Source organism: Lygodium microphyllum, chromosome 22 (genome assembly GCF_053477565.2).
Source record: "Lygodium microphyllum isolate KBCC chromosome 22, Lygodium_microphyllum_v1.1.10, whole genome shotgun sequence".
NCBI lineage: Eukaryota > Viridiplantae > Streptophyta > Polypodiopsida > Schizaeales > Lygodiaceae > Lygodium > Lygodium microphyllum.
Window position 1 is genome coordinate 53,699,357 of NC_141156.1, and position 21,150 is coordinate 53,720,506.

At 43.2% G+C, this 21,150-nt stretch overlaps 1 protein-coding gene across 5 annotated transcripts in view; it reads left to right on the forward strand.

The window, feature by feature from the left end:
• Positions 1-21,150, forward strand: part of LOC148017161 (Alkaline-phosphatase-like family protein) — a 115,589-nt gene that overhangs the window by 64,352 nt on the left and 30,087 nt on the right. Inside the window, exon 1 of one of the 5 annotated variants that reach the window (XM_087663543.1) lies at positions 12,542-12,682. The exons of the other annotated variants lie outside the window; for them this stretch is intronic. The gene's annotated coding sequence lies outside the window, so the exon portion shown is untranslated. Of the gene's footprint in view, positions 1-12,541; positions 12,683-21,150 lie in introns of those variants that run through there. 5 annotated transcript variants of the gene reach the window in all.

Consider the following 21,150-nt stretch of genomic DNA (forward strand, 5'->3'; position numbering starts at 1 on the left):
TAGGGAGTCTTTCGGCAGGCCTTATCAGTCTTCCCCCCAAGGGGGGAGACCGGTTGGAGCTTTCCCAATGGAGACCGATCACCTTATTGTCAGTGGCCTATAAGGCACTGGCAAAGATGATTGTTAGGCGACTACGCCCCGTGCTTCTAGACATCATTCATGACACACAGACAGGCTTTGTCCAAGGTAGGAGCATCCTAGACAATGTATTCACTTTCTTTGAGGCAACAGAGTGGGCTCAACACAGTGGGCAGAGATTGGCCATACTACTCTTGGATTTCGAGAAAGCTTATGACAGGGTGGACTGGGATTTCCTAGAGGGCACCATGGTGAGGTTGAGTTTCCCTCGGGCTTGGATTCGCGGGGTCTCCACACTTTACAGATCGGCCACCAGGAGGGTTCTCATAGGCGGTAGGCGAGGGGAGTAGTTTCGATTGGAGAGATCGGTCCGACAGGGCTGCCCCCTAGCCTTGTACCTTTTCCTACTCTTTGCAGAGGCGATGTCTCACTTCCTCAGGTCACGTGTGAGTAGATTACATGGCCTCCGACTTCCAGTGAGAGAGGAGACTGAGTTGCTAGACTCAGAGGATGCAGATGATATAGCACTCTACATAGAGGATGATGAGTTGATGTTGGAGAGAGTGAGGCTAGCTCTTGAGGTGTTGTGTTTTGCAGTAGGAGAGAAAATCAACTGGCAAAAGTCGGTTGGTTTCCTCATAGACTCGGACTCTAGCACTGAGTGGGGCGTCCACCTGGGATTTAGATGGGTGAGCAGAGGGTAGACCGTCCGTTACCTAGGGTTTCAGGTGGGACTTGACATCACTCCCGCCCAGCAATTTCTTCCAGTACTTGATTCTATTCGGAGGAAGCTGACCTACTAGAGCACGGCTCGCCTCTCACTAGCAGGGTTGCCGCCTCGTGTTGGTGCTTCTCCTCATCCTGCGTAGTGTAGCTTTGCCGCCTAGTGGGGAATTTCCTTTGGTCGTGGTCAGACGGGTCGAGGGATTCCAGGGCTAAGGTGGCATGGGCGACCATCATACGGCATCGGTCAGAGGGAGGGCTTGGGATCATAGACCCAGAGTATCAAAGTATGGCCCTCCACCAGGAGGGCAGACCTGGAAGGTTCTATTGCAGGAGAGTCTTCAGGATTGTAGTCCGAGGCTCGGCGGTGAGTGGAGGCTGTCCCTGAGATGGATCTTCACGTCAGCCTAGATCACCCCCCCCCAAATCACCTTTCCTATGCAACTTGCTCTGCATATGGTAGGGCCTCTATAAGGCCCTAATCCAAAGCCCTCGAGGCTGCCAAGAGGACATAGACCGTCAGTCGGTGGTCTTGAACCCCCAGGTGAGAGTTCAGGAAGGGGCACAGATTGGCGAGTGCCCCCACATCCAGTGGGCTGGTTGGGAGGCCGGCTCGGCTTGTACCATCAGGACATGGTGGGAGGTGTACAGGATGGTGGACGAGGAGGCGCTGCAGCGAGTATCAGGTTACCAGAGAGGAGCTGAGTTGAGGAGAAGAGAGATAGATGCAACAATATGTGAGAAGTGGCTTGCTCCTCCGATACGAGAGCCGATAGAGCCCGGGGAGGTATGGGCCGCTAGGTTTTCACTAGCAGGCATCCCCAACATGTAGCAGGTAGAGTGGGTGGTGCTCCACCTGGGACTTTCTTCACCATACAGGAGGGGGGGCGAGGGTGTCTAGCTCTTGAGAGAGGATAGCAGGATGAGGGGATAGCTGTCCTTTCATGGAGGAGAATCCGGGTGATTGGCCTGCAGGGGAAGACATGGTGATTGGACCCTTTTCTCTTCTAGACGGAGCTCAGGGAGTGGCGCCTCTGGATCTGGGAGGGCAGGCCACTTGATGAGCTGGAGTGGGATCTAGGAGAGTGGCTATGGCCGGCCACTGCGGTCGCCAAGAATCCGCCGAGGTCCCTGGAGCACGCTGCCAAGATTGGCAAACACATACTAATGCAGGAGGATATGGATTGTGCGCCGTCACGTAGCAGGCAGCACTGGGCGGAGCACAGCATCACGGAGCCTTTGTAACAGACCTTCTGGCCGTCGCCTATGGGATAGCTGGAGGTTGAGGAGGGTATCGTATTTCTTACGGCTGGTGGCACATGGAAGCTTGGTGGTGGGAAGTTGGCTTGCCCAGATGTAGGAGGGTGGTTGTAAGCGCTACACACAACAGCCTCTAGAAACCCCAAAGCACTGCCTTTGGTCGTGTGAGGCGATGCAGCCCGTGTGGAGAGGAGCATACCGCATCCTTTGCCATATAGCACCCAACCTTGGATGTATCTCATGGGGAGCTTTTTACTGGCAGGCAGTCAGCCAAGGCCGTCACCTTCTATATGAGGCCGGGATGCAAGAGACGATATTCATTATCGAGGCAAGGCCATGCGGAGTGGTCAGTTTGGAGGCTCTACCCATCCGCCAGGTACTGGAGCCCACAGTAGACCGCTCTGAGGTATGGGAGATCATAGGGAGTCTTACTAGGTGGCATATCTAGAAGGCACGGTGTCAGGAGGCTTTCGGCGGAGAGAGACTTTCAGTCGAGGCGACCTTAGCAGAGCTTTGGATCTCCATCATCCACTCCCTCTGCGGCCGATGGGATCAGGTGCAAGGCGAGTCTAGGGCAGGAGCTTCAATGTCATTTCATGCGCACTTGGGGCGGCCAAGACCTATTTTTCGTGATGCAGGTAGGCAGCCCCAGATGGCGATACAGCCCCCCTCCATAGCTTCTTGCCCCCATCCCCCCTAGACCGCCTTGAGAGGCTTGTATACATGATGTATTTGTGACTTTCATTATCTCCAGCTAGTCTATCGAGCATGAGTACCCCGTTATAATCAGTTTTTTTGAGTAATTTAATCAGCCACATTTTACTCACCAAAAAAAAAAAAAAAAGTAAAGGTGTGTCTACCTCCTCAATGAGACCATAATGCCTTCTTAGAGCCTCCAATGATGGAGAAGCCTAATAGGGCATCATAAGATCCCTAGAAGAAGGTGCATGAGACATTATGAGTCAGAATCAAGGCGCGTGTGAGTCTTGCACAAAGACTAGTCTCCACAATCACTATAAGATACTCTTTAGAAGAGCACCGACTCTAATACCATGTGAAGATATACTAGGATTTGCACTGAGAAAACACAACATATACGATCAAGACTAAAACACAAAGACTCAGACAGTGATAAGCAAAACTCATATCCTAAATGCAAAATGCAAAACACAAACACAAAACTCAAAACTCAAACACAGAGACAAACATAGAGAGAAGAAACTCTAAAGTGAATGAATGTTGTAAATGAATGTAAGTGTACAAAATGCCCCCAGTCAAAGATGAGAGAGTGCCGAATAATGAGGAGTAACAAACTGGTCACCAAAACACAGCAATCGGAGGAGGAAATTTGATAAATGCAATAGTGTACCACCAGAGAAGGCTGAAAACTAGTCATTCGAGGCAAATAACTGTTAGGCGAAAATAGAAGAGGTGTGTGCTGATGCAGGCGGCCTTCTAGACAGCAAAAACGCAAGTTCTGCAACAATTGCTCAGTAGGAGAGATGATAGCAACTTATTGTATGGCACCAGATGATGAAAATGCAGGCTAATCATGTGCTATGATGACACAATAGATAGAGACCTCCAAACATTAGGGCGATAACTGAAGATAGGTTACCTAGGGCTGGATGGTGATGGGCTACAGTCGGTGAAGGTTGGATAGCAAATGGTAAGTGGCTGATGGCTGAAATCTACATGGTAGAGTGAGAAATCTGCACAAAAGGATGAGGCTGAATGGTGGGCTGCCTATCTATTTATAGATGTTGAAGGGTGCTCCAAAAAATTAGGATTTTGGGGGACCGCTGAAACTTTCTCGAACTGTGCATCAAATTTGTATTTTTCCATTAATTAAGCGTGTTTTGGGGTTGTTTAAAGATGCTAATAAATTATAAAGTGTCTTTTAGCTCAAGATAGTATCTCTCATTTGGAAAATTATTTACTAGGTTGTCATGTCCGATTAGTACCATCCAATACTAGTACGGTACTAATCAGACTAATATCTTGCACCTATGCCCAATGCTATGTCTGATGAAAGAAAACATATAATTTAAAGTCTATACTTAATATTTGGACTTAAAAACATAATTTAGAGACCTTGCTCAAAACTAAGTGCAAAAGAGAGTTGAAATAGACAGTTGAAATAAGAATATAATATGAAACCAACAACTTTATTTTGAGCCAAGTTGGCAATCTCATACAAAAAGATATACAAATATGGATCATGTGACAAAGATGATCAATCTCATAGGCTCTAAGTACTCATACACTGTTGGCATCAGAGCTAGAAGCATTCTCACCGCCACTTGAGGGGTCATCACCCTCCTCAACAAAATCACCCTCACTAAGTACATTGCCTTCCTCATCATACTCGGGCTCTCTAAGCTCTACATGTGAGGTAGTGATGTTGAGCTAAAACACGCTTTTCAGCTGTTTAGCATTCTTAAACAGCCCAAAACACACTTAATTAATGAAAAACCCTAAAAAGGGGAGCGGTTCGAGAGAGTTTCAGTGGTCTCCCAAAAACCCTAATTTTTGGAGCACCCTTCTATATCTATAAATAGGCCGGCTGTCCCCATTCAGCCTTTATTCCGTCTGTGGAGGTTTCACACTCTCTAGTGCAGATTTCAGCCATCAATCTACGTCCACATGGTTGTCCAACCTTCACGACTGCTACCACCTCTCCCTCCAACCTCGCAATGCCCTGACGCCATCCCTCCTACTATGTTTGGCCCTATTCCTCATCGCCAACATCTCCACCCTCATTTGCTCTCTGTGTTTGCAGCTTCTGGTTGTTGGCGATAGTAGGCAGCCCTCTTCCTCCATCAGGGGACCTCCAGTACCCTGCATTTTGGTCCTCCACTGCCAGGCAATTGCTGATTGATGCTCTCCTCCATCAGGCGACATTGTGTCTGTTGTGTTTGCAACTTTCTAGGGCCGCCCTCTGCCCTTTGCATCCTCTACTGCTTGCGTTTGGTTCTCCAGTAGCCTCTAGTACCATCGTTTTGCAGTTCCTCTACTTTCTCGCTCCAACTGGTGGTCACAGACTTGGGATTTGTCTCGTGTGGACGTCACACTCCGACATTGCTCTGCCCTTGAGCACACTGTACACTCTTACATTCATTTATAGCATTCATTCACTTCAGAGTTGTGTTCTCTCTCTCCCTTCTTCCGTCTGTGTTTGAGCTTTTGAGTTTTGTATTTAAGGTTTGAGTTTTGCTCTCTGTGTCTGCATCTGTCTCTTTGTGTTTCTGTCGTGGTCGTACACTCTATGTGTCCTCACAGTGCAAACCCTAGCAGTTTTCTTCACAAGTGATAGGTATATCCACATGTGCCGCACTAGGAGCTCCTCTTAAGCCACTTCCATGCCTTGTGTAGCACCTAAGGGCCCCAATATCACCATAGGAAACCAGTGTCAATGTCAAAGTAGAAGCTCCACTACTAGCGGTGCGAGGACGAACAATGACACATCAGCGTGTAGAAGTGCAAGAGACCCGCCGGTCTATCTTCTCAAGCTTCAAATAAATATCTCTAAAGAGTTGCTTCTCCAAGTCCCTCTCACGAGTCACACTTTTAAGTGTGGTAGTAGAGAGCTTGAGTATATCTATATAAGCCTTCCATTTAAAGGATAAACAACTTAGAATAAATAAATAAAATATCTTTAGACATGATATATGAACTAACATGTATATAAATATGAAATATGAGTCTTGCCACAGACATCTCATGCATGCTATGTAGCATACATAAATTAGAGTGATAATAAATTAGTTGCTCCAATTGTCGCATGCTAAGTTTGTTACGAATTTTGGTGTGCACAAGGGAATAGACAGACCAATTTCTCTCACATGCACCCAACAAGCAATCCTAAAGCATGTTGGAAAAGAAAATAAGTTTAAACTTCAAAAAACAAGCTTACAACTAAAATCAATTTAAAGGAATTAAGAGATTTGAGATTTTTGAAAAAAGGCATCACTAATGAATCTCTCTTCCAAGAAATTGTGGAAGCGAAAGCAGTGCTACTTTGATAATTTATGAGCTCTTGGGAGGAAGGCACCATGGTGCTCGTCTACCAAAGCCTTTGGGAAAAAGACATCATGATTGGCATCCATAAAGAGAGAGGATCTCTTGAATGCAAGATGCAAGAGTGCCATGAATCCATGGATGGGCTGCTTCATCCACTCCTATCTCTTCTTCGTTAAAAAGAGAATATCATCTCTATTTGGCATAGCATTCAAGATATTACTAAAAGGTATAAGAGAGAAATTCAGAGGGAGAGATAGAGGGTAGATCATTCTTGGATTGTGGAAAGAGAAAAAGTGAGACAATGTGAATTTTAAAAAATAAAAAGAGCATGAATTATGATAAAACATTTTTTTTTAAAAATATAGTGAAGAAGAAGCCTCCTCATCCAAGATGGTCAATGCTTGTATCTCTGCTATTGCCTAGGCTATAAGATGATAAAAGACGCCGATAGTAGGCCCCTCTATGTTGGCTGTGTGAAACACCTTGTATATAGAAGTGATGTCAATGACAATGCCCCTCATATCCGTCCAAAAGTCCTCCTTCAAGCCAAGCCATTCAATGGCCTTTGCTTCTACTTAACTCTATGTGGACTCTCCTTGCCCCTCATATCCGTCCAAAAGTCCTCCTTCAAGCCAAGCCATTCAATGGCCTTTGCTTCTACTTAACTCTATGTGGACTCTCCTTCAAGCCACTCCTTGAATTCATTAAACACAAATGTCTTTTGGAGCTTGTTGCAAATGTCATAGAGATGCTTGAGGAGAAGCCACATGGCTGCAAAGTGTATCTTCAATGGCTTTTTCAACACCAAGTCTAAGTACGAGTAGTAAATCGCAAGAACTCGGACCTTGGTATTGATGAAACCAACGATTGTGTAAGCATTGTCACAATGCTCTTCACCCACTACAACTTGCCTATATCTTCCATAAGAAGATCTAGGCAATGTGTAGCGCATGGTATCAATACTATGGAAAAAACCTCCACCTCAAGGTTCTATCCCATAGAGGCATTGTTCATGACAACTTGCACAATGCTTTGCGGACCAACCTACAAGATTATATATAATGAAGTTAGAATCATTAAATTTGGGAATTTTCAAGTAAACAAATCAATAAATTTGGAAAGTTATAAGCAAACAAATCAATTACCTTAATGATGGCTTGCCGTATGTGCCAAAACATAAAGGAGCCCGTGGTTCTCCTTCCATGTACAAGCGGGCAAGAGACACGGATGTTGATAATACCCCCTTTTTTATGGTCACTCCATCCATCAAATAGGATAGAGCACCCGCCAACCGGCACATAGGGACTCAAGTAACTTGTACACATGCCATGGTATGTGATACCGTACCATCCCTTGTATGGGCCGACAACTGCAATGGCTTTGACCATCCACTTCTATTGATCTAGTTTAAGGATGTGAAAAGAGAGATTGCACTCAAGTATGGTGTGTGCAATCTCTATTTCAGCTTGCCTTTGCCTCTCTTTGAGAAAAGAGAAAGGACCAAATACTTGGCTTGCTGCTTAGGCAAGTGTGCCTTGCCCCTTTGATATGGGCGCGCCACTTGAATGGCTTTTCTCGATGGGATAGAGGATGCCCCTCCAGTGGAGGAAACGAAAATGGTTGAAAAGGGATCTTTTTCTGCATCCAAGGCCTAATCATCGGGAGACACTACCTCCTCACTTGCCCTTGAAACTCATTTGCACCACTTCAATGGTAAGTATTTCCAATGAAATTCTTGGTAGACATCATTGAGAATGCTGCGCCATCGTGTGGCCTCCCCTCCCAATTTGCATATGTGAATGAGGAGGTGGGTGATGGGTGAGGTTTTCTCTTTCACTTGCTCGAATTAGGCACAATGCAAGCAAAAGGCCTCATGAAGAGGAGGTGCCATTGATGATTAGGTGTATGGGGTGAGAGAGAGAGAGAGTAGAGTAGAGTAGAGTAGTTTATGATCGTCCATGAAAGGCCCATGGGACCTTTCCAAATATACAATGATTCTCCTCCCCCATGGTAGAAAGGGTAGTTACGGTGAAAGAATGATCTGTGCAGCGCGGTTCTCCCAAAAGTGTAACATGCGGGTGATGAGAGTCCTTAACTTCGATATAGGAGTAGTGGTCAGAAACTAGTTAAGTGGCCCCTGTAAAGGGATATCAAAGTCAGCCCGTATGTGTGCATATGTTGGGCATGTCATAATCATGTGCTCCTCTGATTCTACACTCTGTAGTCCACATAGCTTGCATAACCTCATCTCTCTTGCATGTCCACTCCATGCACCTGTCTCGATCAATAAAGTGTGTGATCAAGTTCGAAGTCGTGTAATACTCCGTCTAAATACCACTGAGAGTGGGTTGGCTATGTATGGTTGCATGTGTGCCTCTGCTTGCATGTAGGATTCTCAACATGAAGGATAGATATGCATAGTGTAATAAGCAAGTTTGCCATTTGCTCCCTTGCTTTGATGTTTTGCTTGATACGCTCGTAAGAGGTCTGATTGAAATGTGTCCATGCATATATCTTCGGATGCTATATCTAGATATCTATCCACTCCCCACCCTTTAAACCATTTTCGCATATCCAACACCCATCCTATTGAAAGTACTTTACTTTTTCATGTTTTCTGTAGGTGTGTCCTAGCATCCCATGCTCGTTTGTGGAGCGTACTGTCATCCATTTGACGTATTCAAGTGGCATTATCTCAGTACTCGAATCATAACATGTACCTCAATTGGCCGACGGCAAGTTTCCAAAAGCATAAGTACATATGGTGTGGTGCTTTTGATGCCCAAATGTCTACGAATAAAGGCTTTTTGCAGCTTCTCAATGTCGTTCCATGCAGATAAGGAGATGCTTCCCCCCCACATCTCCACTCCATATAATATCGTCTGTAGAATATATGCATAAAAAATCATACAGTGTATTTTTCAACATTTTGTATCTGTACGGCTGTACTCATTTTCAAAGTGATAATACTTGCTTTTTCCTGCCGCTAATCATCGCTCCACACACGTATGACATCTGTGGTCTACAGGTATCTCAATCCCTAAGTATTTGAAAGTAGATACTATCTCTATAGAGTATCCCGCATAATGTACTTTTGGTGGGGTCTTTGATTGCTTGGTGCGCACAGCCATTAGCTTTGTTTTTGTTACATTCACCGTCAAACCACTATCTTGACAAAATCGTTCAAGAATCCCCATGAACTGTTGCATACGTTCCCCAGTATATGTAAAGAAGACCACATCATCTACATAAAGTAGGAGCAAGATGGCGAACATACCAATATGCGGGCTTTTGGCTTCCTCTTCATTCATAGCCGTGAGAAGTATTTTCTCTAGCTTATCAATGCATAAACCAAATAATGTAGGGGAGAGCGGGCAACCTTGTTTGACTCCCATATTACTCTCAAATACCTGTGACAGCCTGTTGCGACCTCTGAGGTGGCACACCACTAGTTGACATATCCTGTAAATTCCCATGCATAGATCATTTGGGACCCCTAGTTCTTGCATTCTTTGCCAAAAGCCAACCCTTGGTATGGTGTCAAAAGCCTTCTTAAAATCCACAAAACAGCAATACAAGGTTGCTCCCTCAAGCCAACTCTCATCCATAAGCACATGTAAAGTAACCAAATGGTCTATGGTGTTATGACCAGGGCGAAAACGTGCTTGTTCATAAGCTCGTTTGTTATTACTTTCTACCCATTTACTCAATTGTATTTCCAGGATAGTGTTGAATAGCTTTGCCATGGCTAAATTGACCATAATCATGCGGTAGTTTGTGAGCAAATTGCGATATCCTCCCTTATACAATGGTTGTATCCAATTATCCTGCCATTCTTGGGGAAAACCATATGCAAAAGCATGATGTATCACATGCAACATAAACAATCTCATCTCCTTTGTTGTCCATTTCAACATCTCCGTATTCAACTGCAAAGTATCACATGCTTTTCCATTGGCCATCTTGTTGAGGGTTGCCTCCAATGTTTCTAAAGTGAATAGAGCACTAAATGGCTGCGTATGTGCATCACATTTGATGGGATGTACCCCTTCATGCATGTAAGGTTCTGTAACATATGATAGCATGTCAGCATCTGTAAAATCCCCCATAACACTTAACCATTTGGTTTGCAATTTTCTCCATGCTTGCCTTTGACATTTCTCAAACTCCCTAGCATCTTCACTTTCTTTGGCCACCACATATCGTCGTCGCTTTTTACGCATGAGAGCATTATATTGTTTTTCCGCCTCACTTCGTTCTTGTCCCTTAGGGAGAATTTTCAGCTTTCTACGTGTAGCCTTACATTCATCATCAAACCATTTCTTGCATGGCAATCCTTTGACATTTTTGTGACTGCTCTTTGGTTTCCCAAAAACCTCTATAGCTATATTTAACATTGCATCTCTCAGATCAGTCCATGTACTCCTAGTAAGATTGCTCATAAGACTATCCAAGTGACCAGCATATCCTTGTTTCTTGTCTACATCAATACGGAATGCACCAGTACCTACTGTGTCCCCTACATGTCCTACATGGTGGCAAATATCAAGTGTCAAGCCCAAAGCTATATGATCTGATTCTGGATGTTTTTCAGCTAACCAGAACTCTCTGATCATGCATAAATCATTCACATGTATCATTGCATAGTCTACCACACTGGAACCTCCACAAGCGAAGTAGCACGTGTATCCTTTAGTATCAGGGAAACAATTCATACCATTCAATATCAGCATGTGCAAACCATTAACCATATCCATCAAAGTGCGTCCATGGGCATTAATGTCTATATCCTCAGATTGTCTATACCAATGTGCATCTACATCCACAACCTCTTCCTTATCTAGCTCATCACAATACGTGCATTTAAGTCACCTAAGGCCATCACATGTCCTTGTTGCATATATATGCATGCATCCATACTCAAATCTTCAAAAGGTTCTTGCGAATCCACTTCATGTCGTGCATAGAAGGGGGACTCCCTATGTGGAATGTAACATCCCGCAATGTACATCAGTGTAGTGTGCTTGAGCATAATCCATATGTACCACTTATGTCGGTCTACTTTACATACGTCAATCATTTCTTCCAAATGACATTTGTATATGCATGCAACTCCTCCTTGCCCTCTTTTTCCTACATGTGGCTGATATGCGCTATGAATTATGTACCCTGGGATATCCGGAACTCTACACATCCTCCGCTCCCATGTCTTGGCAAGGAACACAATGTCAGCATCACCAACCATAGCATTAATGCTTTCCCCTTTATGCAATAGAAACCCTCTGCAATTCCAAAACAACACCTTCACAAGCGTGCAACTCCCATGGGTCGTGCATCCCTATGCATCCTTTGAAGTATTATCACTAGATTTCTTTCACTTATTGTATTGCTTCCGACGTTCCTCTTGTTGCATGGGGGTGTGATCCTCATTTACATAAAAATCTGTTCCCTTGAGATATACTCGACTACTATCTAAAAGTGTAGTTCTCTTACGTGCATCCAATAGAGTTCATACAATGGCTCTTGCCTTCCTATCGTCTTTCTTCTTGCCAATACGTCGAGCACCAAAGACAGGTACATCTGCCATGGCAAAATGCTTACAAAAAAACTCCGTGACTTCCGTAGTAAGAGACAGTGCAGTCTCATCATCTGTTTCGGGCAATCCCCAAATAACCAGGTTTTGAGCCCGCTTTTCTCTTTCTTTACGTTCACATCCATCCACATCATCTACCAGTGCATCGCCACCCTCTGCATGAACTACATGCATGCCTCCATTTGGGGGAGTATGTGCTACTACTTCGGCCCATGTTTTTGGTGTTTCCATGCATGTGCATGTCGCCATACTCGTTTCCAAGTCTGTGATTCTCTTGGCCTGTTCCTCCACAGTCTGTTCAAACTGTGTATTCTTGCTTTCCAACACTTGACACTTGAGAGCCAAGCGTGTGATTTCTTGATTCTATGAATTGATTGATGTTTGAAGTGTCGCCAAAAAATTCCATATCCCATCCTGTGAGATTTCTCTAACACATGGCTGCTCCAACATGCCAGTAGAGAGAGGTGAACTTGTGGTTGTCGAGTCGGCTTTGCTGCGTGCGATAGATCGTCCACTCTGAGAAAGGCGCTCATTAGTATCTCCAACAGTAGTCATGTTTCCTGGTTCTCAGTTTCTACGGCAGTAAGCAGGGGACACGGGAATAAGCAGAGAGAGAGAGAGAGATCTGTCACTTGCCTGGTCTCTGGTTCTTGAGTGACCGATGGAGCATGGTGTTTGTTGTAGGCAGTAGGACAGTTATTCAATGACTAACAGTGTTTGCTGCAAACATTTTGGCGCATCCTTCTCAGTACTCAATCAATGAGCGACAAACTCTCCTGTGTCGCCTACAGGTTCATCATCAATCAGTGCAGCAAAAGAGGGATTTGACTCATTCAGATCAGCGTGAAGTGGACCTTCCACACTGTTAAAGAATCGTGCGACCTTCTCCGAGCAAAAGCGGCAGCAGGACGGCTGGCCAAACCTTCAAAAATCGGCCTCGCTGATTCTCTCCAACATCAAAATAGAACACCTCTGTGTCCAGCTGAACCTCGGTGCTCTCGAGTGGTAAGTCTTTGTTTGCAAGCTCCGAATTGTCTCCTGCTGTGTAATACTTAAACAGATCAACAAAGATGCTTATTCCGGAAGCAGGCACAATTATCATGGACCTAGAACCAAAGGTCTTCTCTAAGATCTTCAAATAGCAGCCACAAGGATTCTCCTTCAAATTGAAATACAAAAGCTTGTGCTCCACCTTCAACTTGTGTTGGCTGTTGAGCAGTCATGAAAAGGTCGATCACTGTTCTGAGAGAGAGAGAGAGAGAGAGAGAGAGAGAGAGAGAGAGATAGTGAGAGAGTGAGAGTGAGAGAGGAAGGGAGAGCTTGAGAGTAAAGGAGAGAGACTCAAGAAGGTGGACTTGGAAACTTAAGAAGGTGGAGGGTGGAGTGATTGAGGGCGTAGAAATGGTAGAGAGATTACGTGAGGGATAGAGGGGTTGAGAGAGTAGAGAGAGAGGAAGTAGACATAGCTTGAGGGAGTAGAGAGCTTAAGATGGCAAGAGTGCTCAAGGGAGTAGAGAGTGTGGGAAGCTCAAAACTCAAGTGAGTAGATAATAGAAAGGATGAATGAGATGGCGGAGAGGGGGAGTATTTTAAGGTTTAGAGTTGGTAAGGAAGGAAAAGGGGGAAGGAGAGAGAGGAGAGAATGAGAGAGAGAAAATGTGTATGGGCAACAAGTATGGCCCATGGATAGGTTTATTACAACCCTTGCCTATGCCTAATAGGCCATAGTAGAGTATTGCTATGGATTTTTATCTTTGATCTTCCAAGGACTCCTCCAAGGAATGATGGGATTTGGACTATCATATGCAAGTTCTATAAGCAAGTCCCTTTCATTCCTACCACGTAGAAGATCGAGGCCGATCATATGGCACAATTGTTTATACAACACATATTTAAGTATCGTGACATGCCTGAGAGGATCTTTTCGATGCTTTGCTTAGCATTTGGCGTAGAGCTTGGACCAATCGGGAGACCCGATGAAAAACAATGTGAAGTCTCCCATGCTTGGTAACCTATACTATTTTTGTTGCCTCCACTTATATCAACCTATTGCAACTAACTTCATATTCAAGAGGAATAGTCTTTATAAAATACTTTGCAACTTTAAGTTAGTCAAACAACTCTTTTACATTGAAACACAAGTTTAATAATTACCGTATTTGAAGCTCTATCAATAATCCAAAGATATATCATGTCGTCTTTCTTTTTCACTAGCAAAATGGGTAAATAATCAGTGATTTCCATTAATATCAGTGGGAACATTAGAAACTAGGCATTAATTGATTAATTAGTTAATTAATACTAGTTCATGGGCTAATCAATGCTCAGGTTTTCTCAGGTGACAAATTGGCCTAACCAATTTACTTGTTGACTAACATGGTTTTTTTTTTAGCAATAATTAATAATCAAATCAATTTTCAAAATCAAAATTCTGAAAATTAATTAATTAGGCTGAAATTTGTATAAGAAAGGCTGCTGCTTGGCAAAACTTCCCATGCAAAGAGTGGAAAAGCTCTTTTAGGGGCTGGAGGAGAGAGAAAAGGCTGTGATACTAATCATGCCAAGCTAACAGGAGAGGAGTTTGGCTGCAATTGCATGCTATTTGGGCAATTTTTTACTGAGAAGGCATTGATTTGCAGTAGGCAATAGCATAATCAAGGCCTAGGAGACCAGGTGAAAGCTGAACAGAAGGCTCCCAAGAGCAAATTTGATACCTACAGGGGTTAGTGACTGCTGGTTGGGCTCTAGAGCAGGTTGGGCTGCTGGTTATCAAACATTCATGGCAGACTAATGTTGAGTTTCAGCCATTTTTGGCAATGACACTTTGAATTCTCTCTCTCTCACAGGCAGTTCACAACTTTCCTCCAGAGATCTTAATCCAATTCAATCATTGGATGGTGTAATCAAAGAATGTCTATGGTAAACCCTAATTTACAAGCAAAAATTAGGGTTTACTAGTACCTGAGGACATATGCTCAGAAATTGGAGGTCCAACACTTGAAATTCAGATATTGAAATTTTGGGGTCCTCTATTGTTGTATTTGCTTCATCTTGGAGTTTGGTCTACTTTTGGTGTTTGCTAATGAAACCAGCCTTCCTTCTCCAAAATGGTGGCAATGTCATATAAATTGAAAATACAAATGTTACCACATAATCTTGCATAGTAGAATGTTGGTTGGCCCCAAAATTGGCACATCCCTTGTGGTATTTATTTAACTTATATTGAAAATAAATAAAGTACATTAAAATTGCTCCAATCTCCTTCACTTTCCAATGCCTCCTACTATCATAAAAGACTGGCAAGCCTTCAAACCAATTTGCCCCTTTGTTTGTTGGCCTTCAAGTTTTCTCCTTGGATGAAAAATTGAACCCCAAATTCGATTGTGATTGGCTGGCCTCCTAATGTTGAATAGGTGTTGAAGTAGTAGTGGAAAAATCTAATAGAGATGGTGAAAGATGGCAAAAGGGATTTAAGATATGTAAAGTGGCTAGGAAGATTCCTATTTATAGACACATGAGCCAACCAACTGTCTATGTGGGACCTGGCTATCTCCAATGACACTCGGACACTTTGGATGCATTAATTGTGGACGTCTAGACACTTTCTATATATTCAACATTTGGGTTTTGGAATTCCTATGGAAATGCTTCATTCTATACTCTAACACCAACTCAACGGATGTGGAGGATAGCATGTGTAACCCTCCAAGTTAGTGATCTCCTTAGTTAGGACCACATATTCATCATGTCCTATCCAGTATTTAAGGGGGGTTAACAAGGAACATTGAATGAATAGTAATGTATGAGGATAAATCAACTATATAGGACACACGACTTATTATCTTGACAATTGAAGGGGGCCACAATATCGTGAATATAATTTTAGGCCCTTGCAGGTATGTATTGGTTTAGAGTCCTCAAATACACCACAGTACATCCACATCCCTCCTGGAGCTCATGGGGTTGTCAATGTTGATTAACAAAAAAGTTGGCATGATTTTCCACAATCTTTATACTCTCCTTTGCAATCTAGTACTAGCATTTACATATGTTGAAGAAGATCTATCGGAGATTGCATTTTAATATCTTTAAGTACAATGGAAATTGGCACTTTTCTCCTTTTCCACACCCACATGGTTTGGCATTATATACCTCTCGAGTGGCTATTCAATCAAGCTTTGTAATAGACTTTCCCTTGTTACATAATTCTTAATATGGAAGTCCCTTACAAGGTTGCTTTGTATTTTGCTTTTTTGCCTTGAGACATTTTGTACAATGGAAATTGGCGCTTTTCTCCTTTTCCATACCCACATGGTTGGCATTATATACCTCTCGACTGGCTATTCAATCAAGCTTTGTAATAGACTTTCCCTTGTTATATAATTCTTAATATGGAAGTCCCTTATAAGGTTGCTTTGTATTTTGCTTTTTTGCCTTGAGACATTTTGTTTGGAGTATTGATAGAATTTTTACTTTTCTTTAAAAAAGAGCAAGCCATAACCATCAATTGCATTCTTTGTACTATTGTGAGCAAACTCAATCCGTGAGAGATACAACTGCCACTTGAGTAGACAACTGGAGATGCTTGCAGCATATCCTCCACGATTTGATTCATGCGTTTTGTTTTTCTATAGGTCTCTAGGTGTGACATGCACAAACTAGTCTCCAACTTCTAGAAGAAAAAGGTTTGCTGGAAATTAGTACTAAGCTCTAGGTCACAATCATTGAGAATCTACTTGGGCAAACTATACAAGTTACACAAATGCTCCTCAAAAAGTTTAGCCAATTCATAACTTTCTATTATGGACTTGGTGGATATAAATCTTGCCATTTTAGTCAAGCCATCTATAATGACCCATATGTTGGTTCACTTAGGTTCTCAAATTTGTAGTAAGGATGCAAAAATCTCCCTCATTTCTGTTGTTCTACTTTATTTAATTTGAGACTAGGACATTCACACACAAACTTCCACGAAAGCCTTCCTGTGTGGCTAATAAAATTACTAGCTCACCAAAGCCAAACTCTTGTATATGCGTGTGTATTACACCACGTGTGCCATAACACTTGAATAACATTTTCTTGTGGATATCCTCATAGACCCTAACCCAACCACTTGCTTGATGGTAGAGATGGAGACACTAGGCATACTAGAGGAGGCCCTTGTAGAGATTACCATGGGACCCTAGGAAAGTATGGAGAGATCCATTCCTTGATAGGCATAGTGATATAGCGTTCTTTAAGTACACCACTAGGTTAGGGAGAAGCATGTGCAAGATGTGAAGAGATAGGGGAGACTTAAGAGGCACTATTTAAGGAATAGACTCGAAACCCCAGGAGGTGTGGAGGAGAGGAGCCCTTAGAGTAGTCTTTCATGGTACAATTGAAACTATGGTAGTGACTTGAGGGGTAGTAGCATTGAGTCATAGACAAACGCCGAGCTTGCGGATATGAGGATGTTCAAGGGAGCCACTCTTTTTTCATTGTTGGTTATATTTGAGCAAGATCTCCACTCTAGATTACTCATAAACTCTATGGACTCAAGGGCATTGTCATAGATGGGAGTTGATTGCTAGCATCATTGCTTGGTTTGTGTGGATTGCAAGATGTAGCCACACTATTGACCTTCAAATGTCTTCACCTTAGAGATTATATTTAGGATTTGGACAAAGATAGAATAGCAATATGAATCAATCAGACTGAATGCATCCCAAGGAAAATGGAATCAACTCATACCATAGCAGCCAATTGGTTTTGTGAAAGGGCAACACTAGTTTGGACTTTTTGTAACTATTTCAAGTTGGATTTGATGTGTATGAGATGGGATATGATGCTGAATTTTCATACGGATGGGAGGATCACATTTCATGTACACATTGACCCTTCCAAGATTGCAATTGGAGCAATGTTGTGTTAGCCCGGTGAACACAACATGGATTTCCTTGTGAGCTTCGCCCGCCAACAACTCAACCGCTAACAACTCATCGAGGTTGAGATGGATTATGTGACCACAAAACGCAAAGGCTTAGCAATGGTTTATGCTGTAAAGAAGTTTCACCATTATCTTCTCACTACGCATTTCACTTTATTTGTGGATTGTTAAGCGTTGCTTTATCTTGTGAATAAACCTTGTGCTACTGGGCGCATCACACATTGGATTCTCTCGTTATTGGAATTTGATTTTTTTGTTGTTGTATGGAAAGGAAAACAACACTTCATTGTGGACCACTTATCACGAGTAACCAGTGACGAAAAGTCCATAGGAGTTGATGATTAACTCCCTGATGCTCACCTATTCCATATTTATCAAGAAGCTCAACTCTTCAAGGCCAACTAAATCCCTCAGTGGGATGATGACATCGTCCAAATCCTTGAAAAAAGGTCTACTAGAATGACCAATCAAGAATGCACGACTCACATGCCTCTTAATTAAAACCGGAGCTTACCAATTGATCGTTGGTCAATTGTATCGGCTAAAGCAAGATGGTCTTCTTAGGAGATGTATCTATGAACATAAGATTGAGGCTGTGTCACAAGAAGCTCATTCCGGCATTGCCAGAGGACACTTGGGCCATTGTCAAAAAAGTGATACAATCATAGTTATGGTGGCCCACGCTATTTAAAGACACCAGTCGTTTTGTCAAGCACTGTGATGAGTGCCAACGAACAATGTTACCCATCAGAAAGGATAAAGTGTAACTCACACCAATAATTGTCTGCCAACCCTTCGAGAAGTAGAGTATAGACTTCATGGGACCTATTAGCCTATTCGCTTAATCCTCATAGGCCCCATGCATCATTGTGGCTATGGATTATATGACAAAATGAGTAGAGGATAGGGCCACCCGTAAAAATGATGCGAGAACCACTACTCGATTTCTCTGGAAGCAGGTCATCTCACATTTTGGATGCCCCATTGAGATCATCAATGATCAAGGGATGCACTTCCTCAATGAAGTGATTTAGCATTTCCCATCCACGTTCTTGATTTTCCATCGAAAGTCCAACCCCTACTACCCTCAAGAAAATAGCAAGGCAGAAGCTACAAACAAAGTCCTCGTTAATGTCTTGACAAAAACAGTGTTATCTTGACGATTAGATTGGGATCACAAACTCATAGTAGCACTTTGGGCCGATTGCATGGCCTACAAGACCACTACAGGTCAAACTCCTTTTTGCCTTACATATGACACTAACACCATTATGCATGTAGAGTTCTTGATTCCCAGCTTGCGCATTGTTGTCCAAGAGCGATGGGAAGGCACCAAGGCTTGAAAATAGCGCCTAGAGGAACTTGAGCATTTGATAGAAACCTGACTACTAGCAACTCATGCCTAGCTTGCTGAGAAGGCCCAATGCAAAGCCTGGTTTGAAAAACATGTCAAACAAAGATTCTTCAACAAGGGGGATCTTATCCTGCTCTACTCAATTAAAGGCCATAAGCAGAAATTAAAATTATGAGGCATCATACCTTTTCGTGTCCATACGATCAGCAGGACATGAAATGTTTAGCTAGAAACCCTAGACAGCCAACCCATCAGCCATTTTAATGGCAGCCGAATTAAGTACCATCCACCTAGGCATCCATTGCACGAACCACCCACGGAAAATGCAGAGAGCCCCTGTTGCATGTAGAATAGACGTTCTATGAACAGTTTGAGCAATGCCAACACCTGACCTTATAGCTTTCCACTCTTAACCCAACCATAGTAAATGTTAGAGCTGTTAGCATTAGTAGCATAGAGCCTGTTGATGAACCTCTAATCCCAGCCACACGTCTTTGCATTCGTCTCACTTCAACTAGCTAAGTGATGGCTGACGCTCTCATTGATTAGGGATTAGACTACAATACTCTGCCATACAACTATTGGAGAGAACTAGGGCAGCCATCGTTACAACCAACCAATGCAAAGTTGAATCCCTATGGAGGACAACCTTACACATTGTTGGGTCATTGTAAATTGACGATCATGATCAAGACTGAAAGCATCCCAGTTCTCTTGTATGTTCTCTCAAACACCAAAGGAGTAGGTATCGAAATTCTCTCAAGGTGCACCTTTAAGTACTTGACCAATTGTAATGTCAACTATGTTGACAAGCGCATTCATCTCTAGTTAGTTGATGCTTGTGTAATCACCACCTTTTCCTTCAGGGAGATACGGTCTGAAATCGCTCACACCGAATGCACTTCTCAGCCTAGTCAATTACCCTAAACTGCTACCTTCTTGACCCAGCTCCTAGCAGATCACAAGCATAAAAAGGGGCCCATTAGCACACCACCACAGTGGCAGAGTGGAGACCTAAAACCTCATTACGAGCCTCCACATCCTGCACATCACATAAGCACAAGCACCGGCCCTCAGGTCGACGTTATCAGCCGAATTCCAACCTGCGCATCACACAGCTTTGGGTTCTTAAAATCCTCCTAGAGACACAAGGATACTATGAGGGTTGTCACAGGCTATGGTTGCCTAAACTGCCCATGCCTGGACCTAGGAAAACAGGTCTTACTCGACTCGGATCTTTTCTTGGATTTACATAGAGCCCAAGCACCACACTCCTATCACAAAACGGGACTCCCTCTCAACCTCTCCCCTTCCTTCTCCATCTACTCGACTTCCTCAAAAGAACCAAACCCATCTCTCGTTGGAATTGTCAACACCCACCCCGCCTATGTGCTTGGAAAATGATCCACTACCTTTAGACGAGGCCATTTTTTCTGCTCTTTATACATCTCTCCCATATCAAATTAGCAGGTATTAACCCTCTCCACCAACCAATATCAAGAGACCACACTAATGCCAATCAATCTACAAAATGGTTGAAGACTTGTTGATATTCTCCAACAAGGCCAGTCACTGATTGCTTTGTGCAACTGGACTCTGCCTTCGGCACTTTTGCCAAACTCTTTGCTCTCATGGACCTTGGATTAGACAACCCTGACATGCTCTTGCTGGCGTCTCAATGGCATCCTACATGTGAAGAACACGAGCACCTCTTTCACAAAAGTCTAACCATTCTAGATCAATTAGCACAAGAAATCCCACAAAAACAACTAGAAATGTGCTGAATACTTCCATCCTATGTGAAAAATACAATTCTTAAGGACCCTTGTGTTGTCAATAGTTTACAACAATTATGCAGCTCTACCACTCGTTTCTTGAATAAATGGTATTCCTTTCAACATGAAGCCACCATGCTCTGAAGCAAGATCGTCACCCTGGCTAAACGTAGAAAGATTGTAAGCTTCTTGAAGAATGATCCTACATACTATGAGGCCATCTTTTTATGCCATCATCTAGTCTCATGCACTGACTCCACCCAAACAGTCGCTTCACGATCCACTCCTTGACAAGCTACTATCCAAAGAAGAACTCCATGTCACTAGTGGCTTTAATGGACTGTCACTCCTAGATGACCTTATCTCATACCTTTGTGAGCTTCTTGTCCAACTTGGACTCTCTTGCTGAATTGGA